Source organism: Hyla sarda, chromosome 1 (assembly GCF_029499605.1).
Source record: "Hyla sarda isolate aHylSar1 chromosome 1, aHylSar1.hap1, whole genome shotgun sequence".
Classification (NCBI taxonomy): domain Eukaryota; kingdom Metazoa; phylum Chordata; class Amphibia; order Anura; family Hylidae; genus Hyla; species Hyla sarda.
In genome coordinates this window covers 594,991,561-595,017,053 of record NC_079189.1, presented here as the reverse complement: position 1 = coordinate 595,017,053, position 25,493 = coordinate 594,991,561, and the positions used below count along the sequence as shown (strand labels likewise).

The window sequence follows — 25,493 nt, the reverse complement described above, 5'->3', positions numbered from 1 at the left end:
GGCTTATTTATTTCTGTTACTTATATAGTGTCCACATTCTGCGCTGTACTGTACAAGCTCCATGCAGATGCCTTGCTTCCAAATGGGTTTTTAGTCCCCCCCTCGCTTCACATTGATTCCTGAGATATAGAGATTGTACTATCTGATTAACTATCTTCCCTTTTCCCCGAATAGTCAAATAATAATGTAAAGGGGTACTCTGCCCCTAGACATCTTGGCCCCTATCCAAATGATAGGGGATAAGATGTCCCCCGCGATCTCTGTGAAGCCCCTGGCATTTGTTTAGAATGCTGGGTGCGGGCGGCGGGGGTCGTGATGTCATGGCCATGTCCCTCGTGATGTCACACCATGCCCCCTCAATGAAAGTCTATAGGAGGGGGCGTGGCGGTAGTCACATCGCCTACCATAGACTTGTATTGAGAGGGCGAGGCATCGCGTGGGGAGTGGCTGTGGCATCACAGAAAAACAAAAAACATATTAGCTTTCATATTTTTTTGTATTATCTAATATAACAGAATAAAATGAAAACACTTTTTTAATAGGGTTCTGGGGCCAAATTTATTTTTGTAAATGAGTTGTGGTAAGGTGTGAGGTGCAGGGCAGATGTTGTTACCTTAGGGGCAGATGGTATTAACCCCTTGTGTTTGTGATGCCAGGGCATGGTTTAGCCTTAACCACTCAAAGGTAATAGCGCTGGATCCTGGGCTAGGCACGGGGGCAATGAAGACACTGGCGCCAAGTTAGGACAACGGTAGCTTTATTGAGGGTAGACAGATGGAACAGTCTATGCAGTACAGCCAGGGCCCAAGAAGGTGACCAGGGACACATAGACCTTGCTGGGACTTGTAGTTAGACAGACTTTAATGCAGGCCACGCTGGGTAGACAGATGACTTGACTGACTTGTGACTGACAGGACGGTGACTTTAGCTTACTTGCACTTGACTTGTGGCTGCAGGACTTGACTTTGGCCTCCATTACTTTGGACACACTCTAACCACGACTTTACTGGACCTCAAAAGGAAGCAAGAGCAGAGCTCAAAGAGAGCGAAGCTAGCTCCACCCAGGGCTTATATGGGGGAGACTAGCAGGGAGCCCATAGGTCACCTATGGGGTCAGCTGGTAACTGGTACCTCCTGGGTAACAATCACATGGTACATTTTTATTAAAGGCATAACACATCTTTTAATATACACCATATATACAAATGGGGAAACAACTATAAGGGGCCCTGGGGAGGGGACACCCAGGGACACTGCCTGACAGGGCAGGAAAGGTACACGGGGCCACACCATCCCGTACTGGGCCACCACAGAATCCTGGTGCCGAATAAATAAAAATAATACACTACAGTATACACATTTGCCCAGATAAGTCGCCTCTCCCATTCTGATGGTTCACGGCCCCCAGTGATTTTCTTCTTGCTTCCCATGATGTCCTCTTTACGCGTGAACTGCCTGCTCAGCCAATCACTGCTCAAAGCAATGCCACACCGCAGTCAGCGATTGGCTGAGGGGACAGTTCCTGCAAGAAGGATGAAGTGAAGAGCGAGGGACCAGGTGGTGTCAAAATGGAAATGGTGGGGGATTGAGCAGGTGAGTTTGGTTAAAGAAGATGTCCAGTGAAAAAAAAATGTTTTCCCTATCCGCAGGATACGGGATAAGTGTCTGCTTGCAGGGGGTCTGGTACCCTACTCTATCTCCCGTGCAGGTCCCGGCTCGGCCCCTGCAATCGACATATCCCACCCAGCACGTCAGCTGGTCAAAACACGCCCCCTCCATTCATCTCTATGGGAGAGGCGGAGATACAGTGTTTGTCGGTCTCTGCCTCTCCCATAGAAATGAATGGAGGGGGCGTGTTTTGACCAGCTAACGTGCTGAATAGGAAACACGCATTAGCACAGCAGAGCCGGGGCCAAACAGAGACTCCGTGCACGAGATTGCGGGGGTCCCAGCTGTCGGACCCCCTGGTATCAGACATTTATCGCCTATACTGTAGATAGGGGATTTTTTTTTTTTTGTGTGGATATTTTCTTACATTTTTTTTTGCAGCACCCAAGGGCATTTATTTTAAAATGATAATAATGATTATGATGATGATAATAATAATGATGATAATAAAATGTCGTTGGGCAAAACCATTAATAAGTGAATAAGAAAATGTTTTACAGCTTTTAGAAGACATAAGCACACAGAACTTAAAGGGTGGACTTGAATTGTGCGCTAGCTCTAGCATCAGTAGAAGCACATGGTGGAAACAACTAAAAAGAAAAAAAAAAACGGTTTCATTCTACATCAGGATATTTCGCTATCTTACCATGGGGGGACTTTGTAGGGGACCAATAAAATCATATTTTCACTTTTGACTAATGGAGCAATGCAAGTAGAAAAATATACACTTTGTTAAATCTGTGAAGCGTGCACGCATGCCTGACTCACTGGGGGTACGGTATAGAAGATGGAGAACGAGTGGGATGCAGAGAGGACACATGTAAGGAGGATGAATCAGCAGAAAGACACATATTGTTCCGATTAGATTTTCCAAATTTTATGTGAATCTCCATTTAGGAAATCTGAAAATACTGCAGTTCCCACATTGGCCAGTAAAACACACAGCAGGCTAACAATTCCTGTTTTGCAGTTAATTTTCCAGCTTTGCTGTGTAGACTGGAACATTATGAGTAGGGATGAGCGAATCGAATCTGACGAATCCAAATTTGTTAAGAATTTCATGAAAAATTCGATTCACAACGAATGTGAATATTGCTGCGATTTGATAGCGCACATGGCTTCATTAAACTCCATTTAGTGTGGTCCAGGGCATCTAAAATGGTGGCTCCACATGTGAGGACATGGGGCAAGGAATCATGGGAAGGCGGGAACAAGGGTCGGCAGGATGACCCTGAATTACATGCAGCATGCAGCCTATCAGCAGCCAGCACCCCTATGATGTCACAGCCCTATATAATCGGCAGCCATCTTGCGGCCACTCACATCAGCGTTCTATTGCAGAGAGAGAGAGAGGGACAGAGAGCAGTGTTTTGCACAGAAAAGAAAGCCCTGGAGGGGAGAATTTCGGACCGGAGGGGCGCATGACAGGGGGATAATGAGCTAGGTAGGAAGGGGTTAATGGGGGGTTAAGGCACGTAGTAAGGAAAAGGGGTTAAGTAGGAGGAGTTAGGAGGGTATTTATAGGGAAGGAGGAAGGGGAGGAGTCAGTTGGCACGTTAGCCAAGGAAGAAGATTGGCGAAGGGCTCCTACATGGTGATGGTATCTATGGACAAGGTTCTAAGGTGGGTGCGGGAGGAGGCCCTGTGGAGAGAGGTCCCTGGTGGCTTGAGGAGCAGTTCACCTCCCTGTCCCAAGTTGTGCTGCAGCCGGCCGCGGTGCCGGGGGCCTGGTCTAGCGGTAGGCGCTACCGCCCGTCGGAGAGGCTTTCCCCTGTCTCTTCTCCGCACGCCAGGCACCGGCGGGTAAGTCCTTCTGCAGGCCCCTCTGCCTACTCCTCCGGTGGGTCAGGTGGGGGGCAGTCTGCGGGAGCTGCTGGTGGCCGTTCTGGTGTGGTGGATTGGAGGGGCTGGCGTGCAGATGCCCCAGCCTCCCAGCATCTGGAGGAGCCTGCACATGCGGCCCGCTCACAGTCCTGTGCTCCATTGGGGGGGGTCTCGGCAGAGAGGGTGCAGCGTGTCTCAACTGCACTCGCTCCCCAGGAGGGGAGGCGGTCCCCTGCTGGCCTAGCTGCTACACAGGCTGCTGTTCTAACTGACCCTGCAGTATCTAGTGAGGAGGAGGAAGGGCAGGAAGTGGAGCTGCACGTGGAGGACCGAGCCCTGTGCGGCTCCTGCTGGACCAGGGAGAGGCTTCTCCCTCTTTACCTGTGGGCTGTGAATCACCTGCTGGAGGATCGGAGGGGTGGACAGGTGCTCGCTCCTTCTAAGAACGCAAGTGCACCCCAGGCTGGGGGTTCTACTGCTTCTGTGGCTGCTTCTATGGGCTCAGTGGCCTCTGCATCTACTAGAGACAAGAGGAGCTTGGCCGCGGCGAGCAGAATACACGCTAGGACGGGAGATATGGCCCCCCTAAGCCGCCAAAACCACCGAAGGCCCAGCTACCACCCCATCTGAGTTTCCCACAGCACCGTTCCCGGAGGGCCCACCAGACACCCCGCCACCCCAGCAGCCGCCACCCGCACTGACGGCCTTAACTGCGCATCTAAAGATCCCGCCACCAGAGGGCCCGCCGGCAGACCAGTAAGCAGCAATTGCAAACCCGCCTGCAGGCCCTGTTGCAAGGTGGCAGGCTGGGGGCAGGGGAGTCCCGGGTTGCTGTGTAGGTTTCAGGCGGCAGGGGTTTTGCGGGCTGGCGGGCCCTCTGGTGGCGGGATCTTTAGATGCTCAGTTAAGGCCGTCGGTGGGGGTGGCGGCTACTGGGGTGGCGGGGGGTCTGGCGGCTGCTGGGGTGGCGGGGGGTCTGGCAGGCCCTCCGGGAGTGGTGCTGTGGGAAACTCAGATGGGGTGGTAGCTGGGCCTTTGGTGGTTTTGGCGGCTTAGGGGGGCTGGGGGGATGTGAGGTTAGCGGATACAGCGTGGGTCACACCTGAAGGCTGAGGTGCGGGAGAAAATCTGGAAGGGCGAATACGTGGAAATATTCTCTCTACTGCCCTTGGAAAAGTTTAACGTGGACCGGGTAAAGCAGGACGAGGGGAAGAAGAAAGTGAAAGAGGAGGAAGAGCGGCAGTGGTATCGTTTGCTAATTGGCTGCCTTTGCCATCTTGGCTAGTGTGGTGGGTGAAAAGGTGTCGGAGCACTGTTTCAGGCTTTTTGTTATATGGATGCTATAGATGAAGCGTATCGCATGTATGGGGGGGATGGCTTGGTTGCGGTACGACGAGCAGTTTAGAGAGCGGATGGCAGTACGGCCTTCCTTGCGGTGGAACCACAAGGATATAGGTTTGTGGATGCCGCTCATGGTCCGCGGGGTGGGCCACAGTCCTTTCGGGATGGCGTCGGCGGCTCAGGAGCCGCCCGGTCGGCTATTATGGCAAAGGGCGTCTGTTGGCAGTTCAACAACGGTTTTGGCTGTTGCCCGTCCATCCTGACAGTTTTCTGTTATTGGGTTGTTGCTTTGAGGGGCGGTATTTTGTGGATCTTTGTTTACCCATGGGGTGTTCAGTTTCTTGTTCGTATTATGAGCAGTTTAGTTCCTTTTTGGAATGGGTGGTGAAGTGGGAGTCTCAAATTGATTCCGTACTTCACTATCTGGATGATTTTTTGTTCATCGGCCTGCGGGGTCCAGAGTCTGTGCGATCCTGCTTCAGGTTATGGAGTGGGTGGTCAGCTGGTTTGGGGTCCCCTTGTCCCCAGAGAAAACGGAAGGTCCAGCGACGGTTGTAAAATTTTTGGGATCTCTATTGACACGGTGGCTATGGAATGTCGGGTGCTGGAGGATAAGCTCGCTGAGTTGAGGGCGGCGGTGGAGCATGGGTGTCGGGTTCGCAAGCTGCGTTTGAGGGAGGTTCAGGTGTTGCTGTTCCGGCTCAACTTTGCATGCCGTATAATGCCCATGGACCAGGTGTTTTGGCGGCGTTTGGCGGAGGCTACTGCGGGGGTGGTGCGTGCGCATCATTTTGTTCAGCTATCTGCTGATCAGTGGGCCGATCTGGGGGTCTGGAGAGGGAATTTTTGAGCCGTTATAATGGTCAGTCACTGGTCATGGACCGTCCTGTGTCTAGCGGGGATTTAAGTCTGTTTACAGATGCGGTGGGTAGCTGTGGCATTGGGGCTTATCTACAGGACCAGTGGTGATTGGGGCGGTGGCCTGATGCCTGGGGGATGGCAGGGCTCACCAGGAACCTGGCACTTTTGGAGTTATTCCCCATTGTTTTTGCTGTTGAGATTTGGGGGGAGACGTTTCGCAATCGGAAGGTCTGCTTCCATTGTATTAACTTTTGTGTGGTGCAGGCAATTAATAGGCAAACATCGAGTTCCCCACCTGTAGCCAGTCTACAGCGCAGATTGGTGTTGCGGGGTTTGGAGCTAAATTCTTGATTTGTTGCTTTGCATGTTCCCGGGGTTGTCAATGATGTTGCTGACTCCATCTCTTGTTTTCAGTGGGAGCGCTTTCAGGAGCTGGTGCCGGAGGCAGTGGAGAGTGCGGTCCCTTGTCCCGCCTGGCTGTGGAGTCTGGTGTAGCTGTGGCGATGGGTCTTGTTGGCTGGTCCCTGAGTGGGGCTACTTGGGCTGCGTATAGTAGGTGGTGGGCGGATTGGGTGGCCTTGGTAGGGCGCTTGGCGTTGGGGGAGATGATTTCTGAGTAGGAGGTCACTCTTCTGTTTTATGTTGGCAGGGCTTTTTGTGTGAGTGTTTTGCCTTCTGTGTTGGGACGCTGTTTGTCAGCTCTAGCTTTTTGGTTTAAAGCTAGGGGGTTGCTGAATGTTACAAATTTTTTTCTAGTGCGGCAGGTGGTGCGGGGTTTCCGGAAAGGGGTGGTCCAGAGGGTCACGCAAAAGCCGGTGTCCTTTCAGCTGCTGTCCCAGCTAAGGGCGTTGTTGCCGAGGATTTGTGTTTCGGTTTTTGAAGTTATTTTATTCTGTCTGGCGTTTGCTTTGGCTTTTTTCGGGGCTTAATGTATATTGGAGCTGTTTGCTTCTAGTAGATGGCGGGCGGGGGATTTGCTTTTTGCCGATGTATGGGTTTGGGGACGGGGCCTTGGAGTGTTTGCTTCACCGCTTCTTCAAAAATTTGCTCATCTCTAATTATGAGCAGAGTCATTTCAGTATGAGGACTCATTTTGTTCATATTTTGCAGTTCTTTTACGCTGCTTGAAGGCTATATGAGTCAGCAACAATTTCAATAACACTCTGCATGCAACATGCAGAATTAGGCTAAGTGTCCTGTTTGATTTCTTTTTTTTTTAAATGCCCCAAATCATCCGCATGGCATTTTTATTGGAAAAAATAGGGTCTCACTATTGAAGACGGTACCTGGTTGGCCTCGATTGACGTGGAGGCCCTGTATTCCTCGATTCCGCACGAAGTTGGCATTCATGCGGTCTCTCACTTTCTCACATCAAGGGGGATCTACCATCATGCCCACAACAACTTTGTACTGGATCTTTTGTCATTTATTTTGACCCATAATTTTTTTTCTCTTTGAGGGGCGGTACTTCCACCAGCTCAGGGGGACGGCGATGGGGAGCCCATGCGCCCCATCGTACACCAACCTCACCCTGGGCTGGTGGGAGGCGACCACCGCCTTCTCAGACGAGCGGGAACATCTTTCTATTAGCGCAACCTTTTGGTCGCGCTATATAGATGACATTTTTATTTTATGGACTGGCTCCAGGTCAGAATTTGAGGAGTACCTTCGGGTGCTGAATAATAACGACTTAGGGCTATCCTTTACATTTGAGATTCAGCAAGAGGGGCTGGCATTCCTGGATGTCTATGTTTGTAAAGACAGTGCAGGTGGACTGCAGACATCGGTATACAGGAAGGATACTGCAACCAACTGTCTCCTGAGATGGGAGAGCTGCCACCCGGTCCCACTTAAACGGGGGATACCGAGGGGGCAGTATCTCCGTCTCAGGAGGAACTGCTCAGATAGGGCTGAATTTAAGAGGCAGGCAAAAGATCTCCGCATTAGATTTTTGACAAGAGGATACCCAGATTATACCTTAAGATCGGCTTATCGTTTTGCCCTTGAACAGGACAGAGCACAATTGCTCGTCCCGAGGGTGAAAACTGATACTAAACAACCGCTCAGAATCATTGGGACCTTTGATGTTCAATCTAAACGTGTGAGGGAAGTAATCGATCAATACTGGAACATTGTGCAATTAGACCCAGATTTATCTGAGGTAGTGGGTGAATGCCCTGAAATTACCTTCCGTAGAGGGAGAAGCCTAGGGGACAATCTGGTGCATTCCCATCTACCAGTACAATCCAACCAGACTTGGCTAGACCAACATTTCTCTCCTGGGTGTTATCGTTGTGGGCATTGTAAAGCCTGCCCGAGTATACAAAAAACTAAGTTTGTATTGTATGGTGATACTGGTTTTAGGCATGAGATCAGGAGCTTTATAAATTGCAGTACTAAGGCAATAGTGTATCTAGCCCTCTGTCAATGCGGGGCCAAATATGTCGGAAAGACCCTGCGGGAATTTAGACGCAGGGTCCTGGAACACTTGGTTGATATACGGCACAAGAGGGACACCCCAATTTCCACCCATATCAACACAATACATCAAGGTGATCATAAATGTTTATCCTTCGTGGGTTTGGAATAAATTAAACCATCACCACGAGGGGGGGAACTTGGACAAAGTCCTCCTGCAATGGGAAACAAGGTGGATTTTCAGGTTAAAATCCTTGTCCCCAGGAGGATTGAATGAACAGCTGTCTTTTGCTCAATTTTTATAACCCATACCCTAACATAATAAAATTTTCGACCTTTCCAGATAGCTTATTAAATCATATTACGGACCTCTTTCCCTGTTTGGGAGGAATGATAGGTAGATAGGGACGGTTGTAGCTGACCGATATGTCTAGCACCACCCATACCTAGGGTATAATAGGTCTCTATAGGAGGTTCCAGTATACGGTACCGCTCTTATTAGGGCGTCCATGCCGTCTAGGTATAGGGTCGTTTTCTAGGGACACTTAGGGTTTGGTAGACCCATAGGGCCCTGCTACTCCCCCCACACCCTACACTCACGTTAGATAGAGGTCTGTATCAATATGGTCGGCAGGTGCATTATTAGGATAAAAATATGTGCAATGTACCTACTTTTGGTTATTGTTAGACTATGGGTATATATTTTTTAAATTGTAAAATGGAGTATTTTTCTAGGTTGAAAAGAGATAGGAGAATTACAATTTTCTCTAATTTTCTCTTTCCCCTTTTTATCCATACATAAGTGTTGTCCCTCGTCTTTTATGCTTATTAGCATCGCCAGTATTAAGCTCCTGGTCCTGTCCTCAGTACCAGTTCCCATTATGCTTTATCTTATCTCTGTTGGATTTTTTATAATACTAGAGTGACCCTTTGGAGTCCCGCGTGTATATAGTTTACCGTAGGTTAGAATCTAGTACCGCCATTATATACATAGATAATATGCTTCCAACTTTGTTCATGTTTAATCCTGTATTTTCAGGGATATTAATTGCCATTGAATATACTTTTTCTAAGTTATACCCCGTTCCTGCACGTTTCTTCCATATGAGCCAGCCTTTAGTAATTTGTTAATGGTTGTAACCAGCGCTCCCCGTCAATAATCGGCAATGTCCGGAGCCTTTCGGCTCCGGGAACAGAGCTACGCCCATGTACAGCGTCACATGGGTGGGGCTCATGTGACGGGTCCCGGAAGCGCTGGTTTACAAAAGGACGCCGGCGCGCATACAGGGCGCGTGTATCCCGGCAGACGGTCGGGTCTCCTGCCACTGCAGGACGTGCGTGATTGTTCGCTCTCTACACTGTGAGTACAAGTCCTCCTTGTGATGCTTTACTTGTATAAATGAATGAGGATTCTTTGTATGTCAGCTTTTTATAACTAAGATGTGTCCTGGTCTGTTTCTAGGCAGCTCAGGTCTGGCCTCCTATAGTTCATTGTGAGTACATCCATCATTAACTATTTTGATGAAGATAGGGTAAGCCCTCTTCTCTTCTTTATCATATATACTTAGTATCTGTATTTGATCTTTTTCAGGATATCTGGTACATCTATTTACAGTACAGTGGACCTGGAATTGTTCATATATGAGGCAATTTTGAGACATTCCCGTGCTATCAGTGGTATCATTCCAGAGTGGGTTTATCATTACCCACAGGGAAAATGTCTTCTATTGGATTGACTTTTTAATTATATTCTATTTTGCTCCACCTGGAGCGGCCTAGAGCTGCAGTGTTGTGCTTAATATTTATGGTCATTAAAGGCTGTGACCATTCATACTATCTTCTATATATGGATAATTAACCCTTTGTGTGTCTAATTAACCCTTTGTGTGCTGTGTGACCCCTGAGGAAGCCTGGTTATATATGTGATAATGATTAAACCTAACCAGGCAGAAACGCGTCGGGTGTATTTAGGGTTATCTTTACGCATACTTAACGCAATCAGATATGTATTGTGAATGGTTCGCATAAACATACCAGGCGATCATCATAAGTAGGATACATATAGCATATTTTCTTTAATTATGATTTGGTGATAGTATCATTATATTGCACTAATATTGTGGAGAATTTTATCTAGCTATATAAATAAATGCTAAGTTTTATGGCACCTTTCTAAATATTTTTCATTAGTTTGATCCGCAAGGTGAAGTTGTTAAGGCAGACCTGAGGCCCTATTACTTACGTAAATAGAAAAAATGCTGTCGCCAAATGTTAACAGCAATTCAATACGGAATTGCAAAATGTTATACCAGCTTGGCATTTTGGCTTTTTTTTTTTGGTTTGGTGTTTTTCTGCCTTTTTGGGATCGGTGGCAGTTTTAAAAAGGGTTTTGCATTGGCGTCTTTTCTTCTTCTTTTTTTTGTACTTGATTGAAAAAGGGATGTACATCTTCGGCATCTTATGATTATTTTGTTGGGTACTATAAAAAAAAACACATAAAAATGTAAAATTTATAAATAATAACAAATATATAAATAATTAAAGATTTATATGTGTTTTATGTTTAATTAATTCTGTGATGTTCGTTCTGGGATTGTAAACCTAGAGTATAGGTTTGCAGGTGGTTGTGTATATATTTTTTAATGTTTCATTTTTTTGGACAATTATCATTTATTTTTCCCTATTTTGTACATGTCAATATTAATTTTTTATTGAATGGGAATGCAGGTATTCTGGTTGCGATGGGAGACGGCCAATAAGAAGGGACCAGAATTGGCAATAGGAGGACTAAAGAAAGGATATCATGATATATGTATGAATTTTCCCTGTACCTGAAACAAAAATGAAGTTAAAATGCAATTTTTATATTGCAATTATTAAAAAGATGCCTTTGTGAAAACCTTATACAGAAAAAAAAATACCAAAATGCAGGCAGATTCAGTGGCAGTTTTTTCTGGCTATTTTTGCCCCAAAAAATTCTGTAGTGTAAATGTCCCCTTACTGTAGCTTGTTTTAGTCTATTGACACTTTTCTATCAATTCCATGAAATACCTGACTGTACTTACTTTCCAATTGGCAAGAAATGTATTTAATAGTTTTTTATGAAGCTTGGGAAATGCCAACTAAAAGGAAAATAAAAAGTAGATTCTACTATACTTAGGGTTTAAAGTGGTACTCCGGTGAAAATGTTTATTTAAATCAACTGCTGCCAGAAATTTAAACAGATTTGTAAATTACTTCTATTAAAAAATATTAATCCATCTGTGATGTCCCAGTACAGGACATGGTCGTGTACTACCTTTAGGCCCTGTCAGGTTGAACCCCTCAGTGACCTGATGGTTCCCCTGCAAGGTCTCCCCCTGTTGGTTTTATAAAGGTGTGTATATCACTTTAATGCCTAGACAGTCTCCTAATGTATAGATAGAGTAGAGTTGCAGTGGGAGGTCTCAAGGACCTGTGAGATTGTCACATGTTATGTTATGCAGTCACATGATTTGTTGTCACATGTTCTCCCAGAGAGCACCAGCTTAACCTATGACCCGCAGCTTGACCAATGGGCTTTAGTCCAGACCCGCCACTATATAAAGGGGCAGCCATTACAATTCACTCTCTTTGAGAACAAGTCTGGGATAGGGGAGAATCTGGGCGTGTGGTGTTTCGGAACCAAAAAAACCACACTGGCATCACAAACACTAGGGGTTAATACCATCTGATCCCACCATTCACACCGCTACACCCGTGGTCCCGCTGTACACCGGTGGTCCACCACACTTCTAGTACTTATCAACTGTTTTATGCTCCACAGGAAGTTGTGTAGTTATTTCCAGTCTGACCACAGTGCTCTCTGCCAACACATCTGTCCGTGTCAGGAACTGTCCAGGGCAGCATAGGTTTGCTAGGGGGATTTTCTCCTGCTCTGGACAGTTCCTGAGATGGACAGAGGTGTCAGCAGAGATCACTGTGGTCAGACAGAAAATAAATTTAAAAAGAAAATAACTTCCTCTGTAGTTTACAGCAGCTGATAAGTACTGGAAGGATTAAGATTTTTAAATAGAAGTAATTTACGAATCTGTATAACTTTCTGGTGACAGTTGATTTAAAAAACAAAAATAGTTTTCCATTGAAGTATCCCTTTAAATCCTCCATTAATGGTTTTGGTTCATTTATAACTCTTCATCTTCTAAGAGCCATAACTATTTTATTTTTCCAAATACAGAGCCACATGGGGGCTTGCTTTTTGTGGAACCAATTGTACTTTAGAAAAAACTTAATGCAAAATTTACTTTTTCTTAAAAACAAACAAACCATCAGATCTGCAAATTCTGGAGTGATTTTACTTTGCAGTAACACTGATATGTTATCCTTATTTTGCAGATCAGCCGGATTACAGCAATACCCAATTTCTATATATTTTCATAAATTAATACTTAAAAAAAATAAAAATAAAAATGCTTTGATTCATCGTATTCTGTTCCCATTAGTTTTTTTTTTCCCTTTTTTTCCTAAGTAGCTGTATGATGGCTCATTTTTTGTGTTGTGTCCTGTAGTTTTTATCAGTACCATTTTGGTGTCGATGTACTTTTTCAGGACTTTTTATTACAATTTTTGTTCTGGGATGCGAAGTGACCAAAAATGAGTAAATTTACTTATTTATTTATTTTTAATTGATGCCATTCATCATAGTTAGACATTTCCACAGAGAGCATTACCAAATGTGTGAATTTTTATAGACTCTTTTTATTTGAAAAATGGGAAAAGGGAGGGGTTGATTTACATTTTATTATTGAGGATTTTTTTATTTAGAAAAAAAAAAAAGGATTTTTTTTTTCTTTTACTCATTTTTTAGTTCAATGTCTGTGGTTGCACATAAGTGTCGGCTGTAACATACAGCCATCACCTGCCACAAGTGGAGGAGATGAGCCAGCTCAATATTCAATGTCTACCAATGTCTACTGTAAAAAAAAAAAAAAGCGGTCATTAAGGGTTTACATTAAAGGGATATTCCAGGGAAGAATATATTTTTAAAAAAAGCTCTGAAGCCACCACACTACCTGGATGTGTTTGCTGTAAATCCTGCCTGATATGCATGGCCCCTGTGGTCTTTGTTGTCTCTGGCTGCTTGATATTCTTTGCCATCCTTCTCTCCCCTTGCCTACATCTTCCAGGAATCATTGCAGCTCTGCTCTTCCAGCCCCCGTCCTCCTGCTCTAAGCAGAGAGAGAGATTCAGTGTCTGATTGGCTTAGGCTGCACACACCTCCCAGCTATCAGCACTAAAGAGAGCATGACTCATCAGTGCAGGGCAGAAACCATATGGTATGTGGCTTTCAGGAGGGTGGGGGCTGCTTTCAGAGAGGGATTTGGACAGAAACAGAGTGGATGGCTGGATAATGTAATTCTCTAACTTCATGCATGTAAGTGACAACCAAAGAGGGGAAACTGCTCTATTCTATATAGATAATTAATATTCAGACAATTAAATAGGTTAATGCAAGGAAAAGTATGGGCTATGGGTTTAGTTCCCCGGAGTACTCCTTTAAGTCAGTTCAATAGATTAGATGAAATGTGGTTTACTAGGACTATTGTGAGGGCATCGGAACTAATGACAAGCAGCATTTTAATATCTACAGAGGTCTATGGGGCCCCATACCAAAACTTAAAATCGGTCTCTATTGTCCTTTTTTTCTGCGAGCGACAGCATTCCAGGTAAGTCTGGAAAGTATCCAGCCATTGTTAACGTAAGAGAAACAGTTTATTCCACATTACTATGGCCTGGAAGCCAAGTGGACTGGAAGGCACATGTGTCAACAATGACAACTTTACTGCACTAGTCAGTGGAGGCGCTAGATGCTGTTGAATGAACTTGTGTACTGTATGGTTGTCACATTCAAAATGACTGAGCAAGTAGGGGAACGGCATCAGATATTGCATCAAGCTTAAACATTTCGCCACAGAAACTATCCAGATGATTCCGGAGGCTTTTGGGAGATGCAATGAGTGCGGCGCTAATCTTCAATGAAGCCCCTCCATTCATGTCTATGGGAGGGGGTGTGATGGCTGCCACACCCCCTCCCATAGACATGAATGGAGGGGCATGATGTGACGTCACTAGGGGGCGTGGCCAACGCCGAGATCACAGGGGTCCCCAGTGGCAGGACCCCTGCGATCATACATCCTTTGGATAGGGGATAAGATTTATAAAGCCGGAATACCCCTTTAAGTCTTTCAATATGGCCCAACATTAGTTTGTCCCAACCCTTTTACTAATGGATGGTAAGAACCTGGAGTCCCCTTTCCCTATCAAGTAAATGGGGGGCCAGTGAAAGGGTAAGGAGTGAAAACAAACAAGATGCCTATCTGTGCTTGGTGGCAAAACCTGGCACACAATAGAGGGCCACTTTGATGTTCTATGGAGCCCCCTTTGCTCTGTGTAAACCATAGCTCCCCAGTAATCCAGATTCACTTTGAAATTAAAAGGGGTACTCTGCCCCTGGACAATGCTAGATTCGGGCGGCTGTTTTCATGACGTCACGCTATGCCCACCCCATTCATGTCTATGGGAAGGGGCGTGATGAGCAACCCCAGCCGTTACACCCCCTCCCATAGACATGAATGGAGTGGCTGTGGCGTGATGTATGGGATGGGGCGAAAGGTGCTCTGGACAAGTAGGGAGACACCTAGTTTTTTTTTTAAATACAAATAAAACAGAAAACCTCTTTTTTTTTTAAGAAGTACATTAGAACGATTTTTTACTTACCATAAGGAGTGCGATAGCAAAAATTAGTATTAACAAGAGTGCCCATTTAACAATATCACCTCAGAGGTGGTGTAGACCGAGCGCAGAGTGTAAACTGCGCCAGATTTTCAAACAGCTTGAGTCACTTTAAAAAAAATCTTGCTCTGTCTAGTCTGTATAATTCCTTGGGCCCTAGTCTAGTCAGCAACTCTAGGTTGATGACCCATTGCTACTAGAGGTATGTACCATTGAGTGGAAAAAATGATCGGGCAATATGGAGGTGTTCATTCTCAGGGAAAGAAATGGGGAAGAGGGAGAGGACATAGATGTCTGGCAGCAGCTTTCTCCTCTTTCCCTCTATAGAACACATGCATGCTAGGTTGATCTGAGCATGCATTTGTAGGGGGAAATAAGGGGGGATAGGTCTGTGACGTTTAGAACCATTTTTTTCACTCCATTATTCCCCTGGAAATGTGTAAGTGACCTTCAATAACCCATTAGTCATCATATCCCATAAGCTGCATTCACACTACCGTTGCGCCACGTCAAAAACCGCCGCCAAACTCTCTTTTTTTTGGAGTTTAACGACCGTCATTTTAACGGGGCGCAACGAGCAACAGCGGGTCCTGATGGACCCCATTATAGTAAGTGGGGTCCATTGGGCGCCGCTATTTTTCAATGGGAATAGTGGGAGATTAGTATTTTTTCTCCCGCTATCCTCCCCAGCGGCCCCGACGGCCGTCACACTACCGCGTGACAACAGTAGTGTGAAAGGGGCCTTAGAATGATTTTCCTGTGATCTACATAATACATATCAATGTCTATTGCACTGCACTACAATGCTATCAGTATTTATGTAAAATAATATTACAGAAAGCAAACATTTATAGGGACAGGACCCAGAAATAAGATAAACTGTCCGCTGTGATGCTTAGTTCTGAGAATTGTGCATAAAATGTCTGGCCTTGTGAGGAATAAATGCGCGGTAACCCTGAGAACATGCGTACTGAACCAAAAGAAAAAAGAAAACTTTTGATGCAGTTTATTTTAAGTAAACAATAGTAAATACAAAAGACTCTAAAAATGGAGACAAATAACTTAAAGGGGCATTCCACTGCCTCAGTGTTCTGAACATATTGTTCCGAAAGCTGAGTGCGGGCATCGGGGCTCGTGACGTCACTGCCACGCCCCCTTGTGGCATCACGCCCCCTCCATGCAAGTGTATGGGAGGGGGCGTGGTGGCCTCCTCCTTATTATCACAGATAGAAAAGGAAGTCTCAGCTTAGGGCTCCCACCTTCTCTGGTGATATGTGATTGCCTCCTGACTGGAAGCGAGACGGCACGCCTGAAGGTCGCTGTCATGGAAAAAATAAGGGTGCTTGACCGGTCCTTGGCCCATCTGGATGCTTCATAGCCACATGGGCTGAAGTGTTCCTGACCCGGCGCACATAGTGATCACTCTGACTCTAGCCATTGCTCGATCAGAGTTTAAAGATAGAGATATAATCCTCCCCCAATCAAGAGAACATTCTTCCTATAGCAGCTCTAAAATTTGACTTTTCCTCAACTTCTTGGGGAGGGTTGGACGGGGTGTGAATGCTTCAATGGGCACTGACAGATATAAAAACTTTTTATATGTTTTACATCTTGCCAAAACAATAGTTTTTCTAATATACTTCTTTAAATTTTTTTTTTTTTTTTTTTTAAATAACATTTTAATTAAGAAAACTGCCTTTGTAAATCTCACCACTAGGGGTCTCCATACCTCCTGGGACACTGATGAGTCCCACAGCAGCATGAGGGTGTCCAAGGGTCATGGACACAAGATGGGTGATTGACAAGACTGCAGGAGGAACACAGCCTGCAGCAACACTGCTGTAAAACAGAATTTCACCAATCATGTGCCTCCAGCTGTTGCAAAACTACAACTCCAAGCATGCCTGGACAGTCAAAGGATGTCTGGACATGCTGGGAGTTGTAGTTTTGCAAAAGCTGTAGGCACACAGCTGAAGGCAACACTGATGTAAAAAAAGAGTAATCCAAACACTGTACCTCCAACTATTCCAAAACTACAAGTCCCAGAATTACAGGACTGCCTAAGGATGACAACACACATGAATGACATAGGAAGATGTAAGTTATACACTCACCATATTGTCTTTGGTGGTAGAGTACAGGCAATCTCCAATAATCATGTGTGTGTGTGTGTGTGTGTGTGTGTGTGTGTATGAAACCGCAGAGCATGAAACCAGAGAGGAAAGGGTTACAGAAGAGGGCTGCCAGGCTCCCAAGAACAGTGAGTCAGCAGAGTGAGGGAGAAAGCTGAGTCATAGTCAGTGCAGGCAGGAGAAGGACACACCCCCTCCACAAGAGAGGATGAAAAAGACGATGAGCAGGTTTAATTTGCTTTTTTGTGAAATATGGGTGATAAAGACATAAATGCTACATGTACATGATCAGGATGAGGTACTGAGTAACATATAACAGTCTTATTTTTTTAAGTGGGATCTGACAGGTACGCTTTCAGCTAAGAATGAATGCTTTCCTGCACACATCAGGGCTATTCATTTTCCCCATTATTATTTTTATGGTTTATTGACCCCTTGATAATGTTCATTAGGGATGTCATCAACTTTGAAGGATCCAGTCTGTAGGGTGCTATGAATAAAATGGTGACAAATGCAGATGACATCCCATTATGCGTAAGGGATACCCAAAAGTATATGCCTCTTATTGTAGCAGGGTTTGAGAACTTTGGGAGGCTATCGACTGGGGCAAGTCCCGTCTCCCATACAGTTCCGTTAGATAGGAACATTGAGAACCATATGGCAGAGCTGACAGTACTGGATAGTTTAGAGAGTCCAGACTATCTAGGGGTTAGAAAATCTCCCCCCAAATAGCTGATTATTACAAACGTGAGCCCAGCCATTAGTAGGATTAAATGGGTACTCCGGTGCTCCAGCATTCTGAACATTTTGTACAGAACGCTCTTAGCCGGAGGCCGTGGCTGTGACAAGACGGCCATGCCCCCTCGTGCCGTGCCCCACGCCCCCTCCATTCATGTCTGTCTATAGGAGGGGAGTGTTGTCTGACACGCCCCCTCCTATAGACATAAAGGGAGGGGGCGTGGTGTAACGGCACAAGGGGGCATGGCTGTGATATCACAACCACTGACGCAGGAACCCGGCAATTGTTTAGAACGCAGGGTGTTACAGGATATTACAGGGGGCCCCAGCAGTGGGACCCCCGTAATCAGACATCTGATCCCCTATCCTTTGGATAGGGGGTAAGATGTCTAGCAACGGAGTACCCCTTTAAGAAGAAAGTCGAGATTTGGTTGTGTTCCCCTGTCTATGACAGATCATATCGCATTGGTAAAAATGATAATGGAAGCTTAAATCCAATACGTCATTAATGCATCCCCAATATACATTATAAATATTTGGGTCAAAAAAATTGTAAAAAATTAAGTTGTCAGTTCTGAGTCCTGATCATACTACGAGGTTGGTTCACAGGTAAACTACCCCCTGTGTTTGTATGGGAAAAACAAGTAGACAAGAATGAATGGTATGAATTGTTAAAATATAAGTATAGGAAAGTGTACAACAAAGTAAATTCTTGCGTGTTTTTTGTCCTCCTTTCTGCCTTGGGTGTTACAGGGTGGGGTGGTGGGGTGGAGTCTGTATGGGGATTGGTTTGAAAAAAAAATTTTTCCTCGTGAAGTTACTGTAAGAAAAAATGAAAAAAAAAAATTACTAAATATGTTTAAAATAAAAACTTGATTTAAATGGGCACTCTCATTAAAAAATTTTTTTGCTATTGCACTACATATGATAAATAACATTTTCTTTCTGTTTAATACTTTGTTTAAAAAAAAGAAGTTTTCTATGTTGTATTTGTGTTTAAAAAAGCTGCCATTAGATGTCTCCCAACTTGTCCAGAGCACATTTCCCCCCCCCCCCCCCCATCTCTTGCAAAGACTTTGGACTCCTGCTGACCTGGCAGAAACCCAAAATCAGGAAATGCAGTCTGGCGTGCTGAGGGGCGGGGGGGGGGGGGGGCTGTTCAGCCTTAGCCAATCATAGCTTATCTCACACTGAACTGCTCTGAGCTGTGTGTAGCAGAGTGAGAGAGGAAGTTCTCCCCTGTATGGCTTCAGATGATGTCACACCTGCTGGGGAACGCCCCTTCCCAGTCTGTGAATCTGACTGAGCAGAAAATACAGAATAATATCAAGGTAGAAAACTAACATATACTAAAAATAAAGGCAGGGGATGGTTTATCATGGTGGGGCAGTGAACTGGGAGGATTATAAAATTTAACAAGATCATGAGAGGTACTCTTTAAAGGAAACCTGTCGTCAGTGTCACCTGCACTAACCTGTCAGTACAGACAGGTAATGGAAGTGACACAGATGTAAACCATACTTACCTGGTCCGGATCCATGCTCCATGCCACTCCCTCCATGCTTTCGTTCCAGGACCGTCTTGGAGCATGGGCGCAGCTTAGTGACATCACTGTTGCTGCTTCTCTGCTGGGTCCTGCTGTTTGCCAGCTCTGATGCCAGGAAGCTCTGCCCATGCTCTAAGTCAAACACGGAATGATAACCTGGAGGGATATTGTGGGAGAACCGAAGCCTGGAACGGGACCAGGTAAGTATGGTTGTCATCAGTGTCACCTGCACTACATGTCTGTACCCACAGGTTACTGCAGGTGACATTGTTGACAGATTTCCTTTAAATGGTGCAGCGTATCAGTGTAACTACACATACATCCATACCAGCATCAGGCTCTTCCAGGACCCATGCTTGCACAGTACCTCCTACTATAATCTATCACAAGAGGACAAGACACAGCAGCACCACTGAGGACCACAGACCACCAGTCTAGCAACCCAGGAGCTGAAGGGTATGCAGTCATCACATCACACAGTCCTTACATATACATTGTATTTACAGTACATATGCAAGGAATAACAGTGGGCAATAGAACAGAGAGTGACAGCCCACAGACATCAATTTCTAAATTCAAGATGGCGGACAGAAGATGGAGTATACATTTCTACAAAGCAAGTTTGAAGTTAAGTTCATTTTTTATTAACAGATTGTAATATTCTTCATACTATGAGGAATATTTTTTGTCCATTTTGGCCTGTTTAAATGGGAAACCCTAAACCCCTAAATTCTTCCCCATATAGTGTTGCGGGGGGGGGGGGGGGGGAGTTGCCCCAATTCCTGTGAGGGCTCAGTGTGAGCAGCAGTGTGGTTAAAGGTATACTCCGCCCCAGACATCTTATCCCCTATCTAAAGGTTAGGGGATAAGATGTCTGATCGCAGGGGTCTCACCGCTGGGGACCCCCACAATCTCTGCAGCGGTACTCCACCATCATCACTACAAAGCAAACTGGCTCTGAGCGTAATGACGGGGCGATGCAGGGGACGGAGCATTTTGATGTCATGGCCCCGCCCCCGTAATACAAGTCTATGGGAGGGGGTGTGGTGATGTTTCAATTATGACTGTGAGACCCAGCAGCTTCTGGTACCTCGGCGATTATGTGACTATTACAAGCAATAGAGGGTTGTGCATACACATCAAAACTGCACATAATGTGAACTGACACCAATCTACCTATAAGTCTCAACAGTACTCAAGAGGTACTCCAGTGGAAAACAAATGTTTTTATTACTTCTATATAAAAATCATAATCCTTGCAGTCCTTATCAGCTGCTGTATGCTCCAGAGGAAGTTGTGTAGTTCTTTTCAGTCTGACCACAGTGCTCTCTGCTGCCACCTCTGTGTCAGGAACTGGAGCAAACCCTCAAACCTTTCCTGCTCTGGACAGGTGGTCAGACTGGAAAGCACTACACAACTTCCTCAGAAGCATACAGCAGCTGATAAGTACTGGAAGGATTACGATTTTTATATAGAAGTAATTAACAAATCTGTATAACTTTTTGGCACCAGTTGATTTAAAAACAGTTGATTTAAAAACACTAAATGTAAACTTTTTTTTAAGTTTCTTAATTACATTACACCATGACAATGTTTTTACGATGAACGACCTTTCATCTGTCATTTTTTTGTTTATAGTTTGTATTTGTTTAAAGGAGCCCTGTTTATACCACGTCCTTTTGTGGCAGGGGCTCCTATATGCTGCCCCCAGGCACAGAAGTAACATCTGCAGTCTGGTGGTGCTGGAACGTGCGGCTTCTAATTGAAACCATATTTAGGCTACGTTCACACTGCCGGTTGCAAACCTCAAGCTGCAAAAAAAAAAGGAGTTTGAGGGCCAAATTTGCCGGTGCATACCGGCAGTATGAAAGGGGCCTTGACCTGATGCACAGAAACATGATCTTACTGGACAAAAGTCAACTTTCTGGGCCAGATATCTACACTTTATTACTAAAGTTTTTATTTACAAAAACATAGTTTCATTCTAAACCTAAATTTTTTTTGCCATCCCATGATCCCCTTATCTTTTTATATAGTACCCATCACTTGTATGTAATCTTCACAGCTCAGTGGTTTTCCAAAGGGGTTTCGGAAATGGCCCTTGCCATCCTGGTAACCCCAGCCTGCTACTGCTTGTTTTGTGTCTGGATGGTTATGAAAAATAGGTGGGACCCCACTTTTTCTTTAATAAATAAATACTCGGGGCGATGCAGGGGACGGAGCATTTTGATGTCATGGCCCCGCCCCCGTAATACAAGTCTATGGGAGGGGCGTGACGATCACCACACCCCCTCCCATAGACTTGTATTGAGTGGGTGGGATCTGACGTCATGATGCTCCATCATCACGCACAGAGACAGTTTGCTTGGTAGTGATGACGGCGAGGTGGCGCTGCAGAGATCGCAGGCGTCCCGAGCGGCTGGACTCCCACGATCAGACATCTTATGGATAGGGGATAAGATGTCTGGGGCGGAGTACCCCTTTAAGGTGTGCTGTGTGTAGAAGCCTCAAGGGAAGGCCTAGATCAAATGTACTTCATTGGCTCATTCTGCTAGGATCACCAGTACAGTGGAAGTTCATGCCCCGGTGGAGAAGGCTAAAATACTTTGACAGAACCCTACCTACCAGGATTCATCAACCCGTCTTACAAGTCAGTATCAATCCATTTGGTGAAAGCACCATAAGTCCCAGCAAGGCATCAGGGCTCCCAAGGGGTTACGCTGCATCCTCTCACCTTATACCAATTTTCAGTGTAATACCATCTGCACCCTGCTCAGTAAAGACAGTTGTCCGTAACCTGAAGATGGTCTGTTCATTTACTCCCCTTGTCAGGCCCAGGAGAAGCTGTCTCCAACCTCGTGCCCTGGCGTCACGAAGTGATAAAGTATTTCTCCTAACACCCAATGGTACCACACACAAACACAACAGGAAAAATATATTTACAATAACCCCCCCCCCCCCCCCCACCTCTTGTTAACCATAAAAAAAAAATAAAAAAAAAACACTGTTCATTTAAGGACAACTGCAGTGGTAAACATTTATATATGCCCGTGCATCAAAATTAGACAAAATAAACTCATACATACCTTCCTATGAGCCCCCGTTGGTCCGGCACAGGCTTTACGGTCCGGCAGTGCTGATGTCATTCCACTCCCTGGGGACGGGGACGCCGCAGAGCCGTCGGCGTATCACCGGCCGTAGCGATGTCCTGGTCCTAGGTCAGTGATGGGTTGAGCCCACTGTTATGTAAGAAGCCGGCCAGAGCTCCTTAGATGACAGTGGGCTCAGCCTATCACAGGCCGGGGCGGGACATCACTGCGGCCGGTGATACGCCGACGGCTCTGCGGCGTCCCCGTCCCCAGGAAGTGGAATGGCGTCAGCACTGCCGGACCGTGAGGCCTGTGCCGGACCAACGGGGGCTCGTAGGAAGGTATGTATGAGTTTATTTTGTTTATTTTTTGAGACCCGGGCACGGGCATATATAAATGTGTACCACTGCAGTTGTCCTTTAACATAGTTCTCCACATAAATGTATCTGAAATGTTAGGTGCTCTGCACAGCAGGGGAGAGCGCCCACAAAGTGATGGCGGACTGTGTCCACCTATTATGTTTATAACATGCCTTTTTCCCCCAAATAAAATGGAATGTTCCAAACACACTGTCCGAACCCAGCCTGTAAGAATCACAAAGCTGCAATACCAAACATAGCCTTTTAGCAAGAGTGGTGCTGTATCTTCAGAGTTGCAATACAAAACTCTGTACAGAAGGTACCCTGTTTCTGAGCAGAAAATCAGATTTGCATTATCAGCCCATGGACACTTGTGGTGTCATTTCTATAGCGAAAAAACTTCCAGTTTTTTTTCATTTCCAACTTCAGTTCCAGACATAGCTTTTAGAGACATGCGACGCTGTTTCTTCAATGGGTATTTAGGTGAAAAACTAATTTTTTCAAATCAACTGGTGCCAGAAAGTTAAACAAATTTGTAAATTACTTCTATATAAAAATCTTAATCCTTCCAGTACTTATCAGCCACAGTGCTCTCTGCTGCCACCTCTGTCCATGTCAGGAACTTTCAAGAGAAGGAGAGGTTTTCTGGGGATTCTGTCCTGCTCTGGACAGTTCCTGACATGGACAGAGATGTCAGCAGAGAGCACTGTGGTCAGAAAAGAACTACACAACTTCCTGTGGAGCATACATCAGCTGATAAGTACTAAAAGGATTAAGATTTTTTAACTGAAGTAATTTACAAATCTGTTTAACTTTCCGACACCAGTTGATTTACATTTCCCCCCCCCCCCATACTACCCCTTTAAGGTAAAAGACGAGCTACAGGGTATGAACAGTGGTGCACTGTTTCTTGAATCATTGTTTCTCCATCCTATGGTGTTGTATAGAGTTACAATATGGCGGCACACAGAGAATCGACCGCTCCATAGTGCTCTGCCATATCATAGCAGCAATAATTTTGTGCCGGGGCAGAACAGTAGATTCAGGATTCTGCTTAAGGTCCCAACCTTTGTCAATCTCCAAGAGAATTTGCATTTGTAGAGACTGTTCCTGTTGTGAAGTTGCATAAAAACTTCAGTAAAAGTTCCGACTGTTTTCAGCAAACCCTCCGGTTGTGGACATTCCATTATTCTATACCTCCCTATCGCTCTTGGGAAGGGTGGCGGTAGGACAAGCATTACAGAGGAGCCCTCACCGTGGCGTCACGAATAGCAAGGGTTAATCAGACACCCTTTAGTCACCGCACAGCTACACTCCCTACACCCAACTCCCCCAGGCTATCACAATAGCAATGACTGTGGATTTATTCTAGAATGCAGCCTTTATAGGGGCATGTGAATTTACTGTTCTTTTATAACACTGACAAAATAACTTATAAATTACGCTTACAGTTTTCATTTCTTACATGTGACCTGTGAAATGATATTTTATTTGTGCTGTTTTATAACCTTTTCCCTTATCTTGTTGTCCATTATAACAGGACAGAATTTTTCCATTGCATCTGACACCAACACAAAAGACATCCAACAGGTTAATGATCAAACAATTGGCACAATGGATGGAGAACGCTCCTCGAGAAAGGTCATCAAAACCGGTCATAACAATATTCGCGTCCAAGAAATGTTTATAATGGGCTCCTGTTACTAAGGAAACTGCAGCCTCGTGCGGTTCAGCCGAGTGTACTTTACCTCTCGGGGCTGAAAGCTTTCTGCCGATTGCAGTCATTCCAATACACAATGGGGAGATCAAAACCCGTCTAGAAGAAAAGTTGCTGAGTTGCCCATAGCAACCAATCAGATCAATTCTTTCATTTTTGAAAAGGCCTCTGAAAAAATGAAAGAAGCGATCTGATTGGTTGCTATGGGCAACTCAGCAACTTTTCCTCTGCATAAGTTTTGATAAATCTCCCCCATAGTTTCTTGGTATCTGCTCAAAAAACCATAACTGTCTTCCATTTTGTACATACAGCTCCTATGCAGAACTCTATGTTTCCATGGTTACAAACAATTCTTGTGTTGTCTTATGCCCTGCTACCTGTCCCCTACTTCCTGTTAAAGGAGATCTGCAGCCCTAGAAACCTATCCCCTATCTGCATGATAGGGGATAAGTGTCTGATCAGGGGGGGGGGGGGGGGGGGGGGTCCGAACGCTGGGACCCCCTGCTATCTCCCATAGGGCGTGTCATCGACAACACGCCCATTAGCCGCTGGGAACCCCCGTGGTCAGACACTTATCCCGTATCCTGTGGATAGGGAATAAGTGTCTAAGACTGCAGTCCTCCTTTAACATACATAACATAACATCTGTTGCCATAGAGACACATGGGTGTTGCATAGGAGCTGTATACACAACACAATAGGGGATTATTAAAGAAGGCAGCACTTATTTTGCTTATAAAGTGCAGCATAGGCTATCATTAGAGGATAATGTAGAGGTTATTGTGTATTGTCTTGTGCTTACCTATATATTTTTCTCTTTGGAGAAAACTGTACCACAGTTCTGGTACAGAAGAGTTCTCAGTAAGGATCACGGCTATAAGCCGGGCACATACACTTACGCAAATGGTTACAGAAGTTCTTGGTGAGTCCACCAGGCACTTTTCTTGAACATTGCATAACCTGAAAAACAGTGGTACTTCCACACAACAAAGTTAGTCTCTCAACTCAACAGTAGACAGAAAAGTTACT

At 45.3% G+C, this 25,493-nt stretch overlaps 1 long non-coding RNA gene across 1 annotated transcript; it reads right to left on the bottom strand.

Annotated features, from left to right (window-relative positions):
* Window positions 1-10,274: 10,274 nt before the first annotated feature.
* LOC130312307 (uncharacterized) lies at window positions 10,275-24,575 on the bottom strand. Its single transcript, XR_008860443.1, has 3 exons — window positions 24,496-24,575; window positions 13,164-13,317; window positions 10,275-10,591 (listed from the first exon to the last, which is right to left on the bottom strand). It is a non-coding gene; the product is annotated as an uncharacterized LOC130312307 (long non-coding RNA).
* Between the last annotated feature and the right edge of the window lie 918 nt (window positions 24,576-25,493).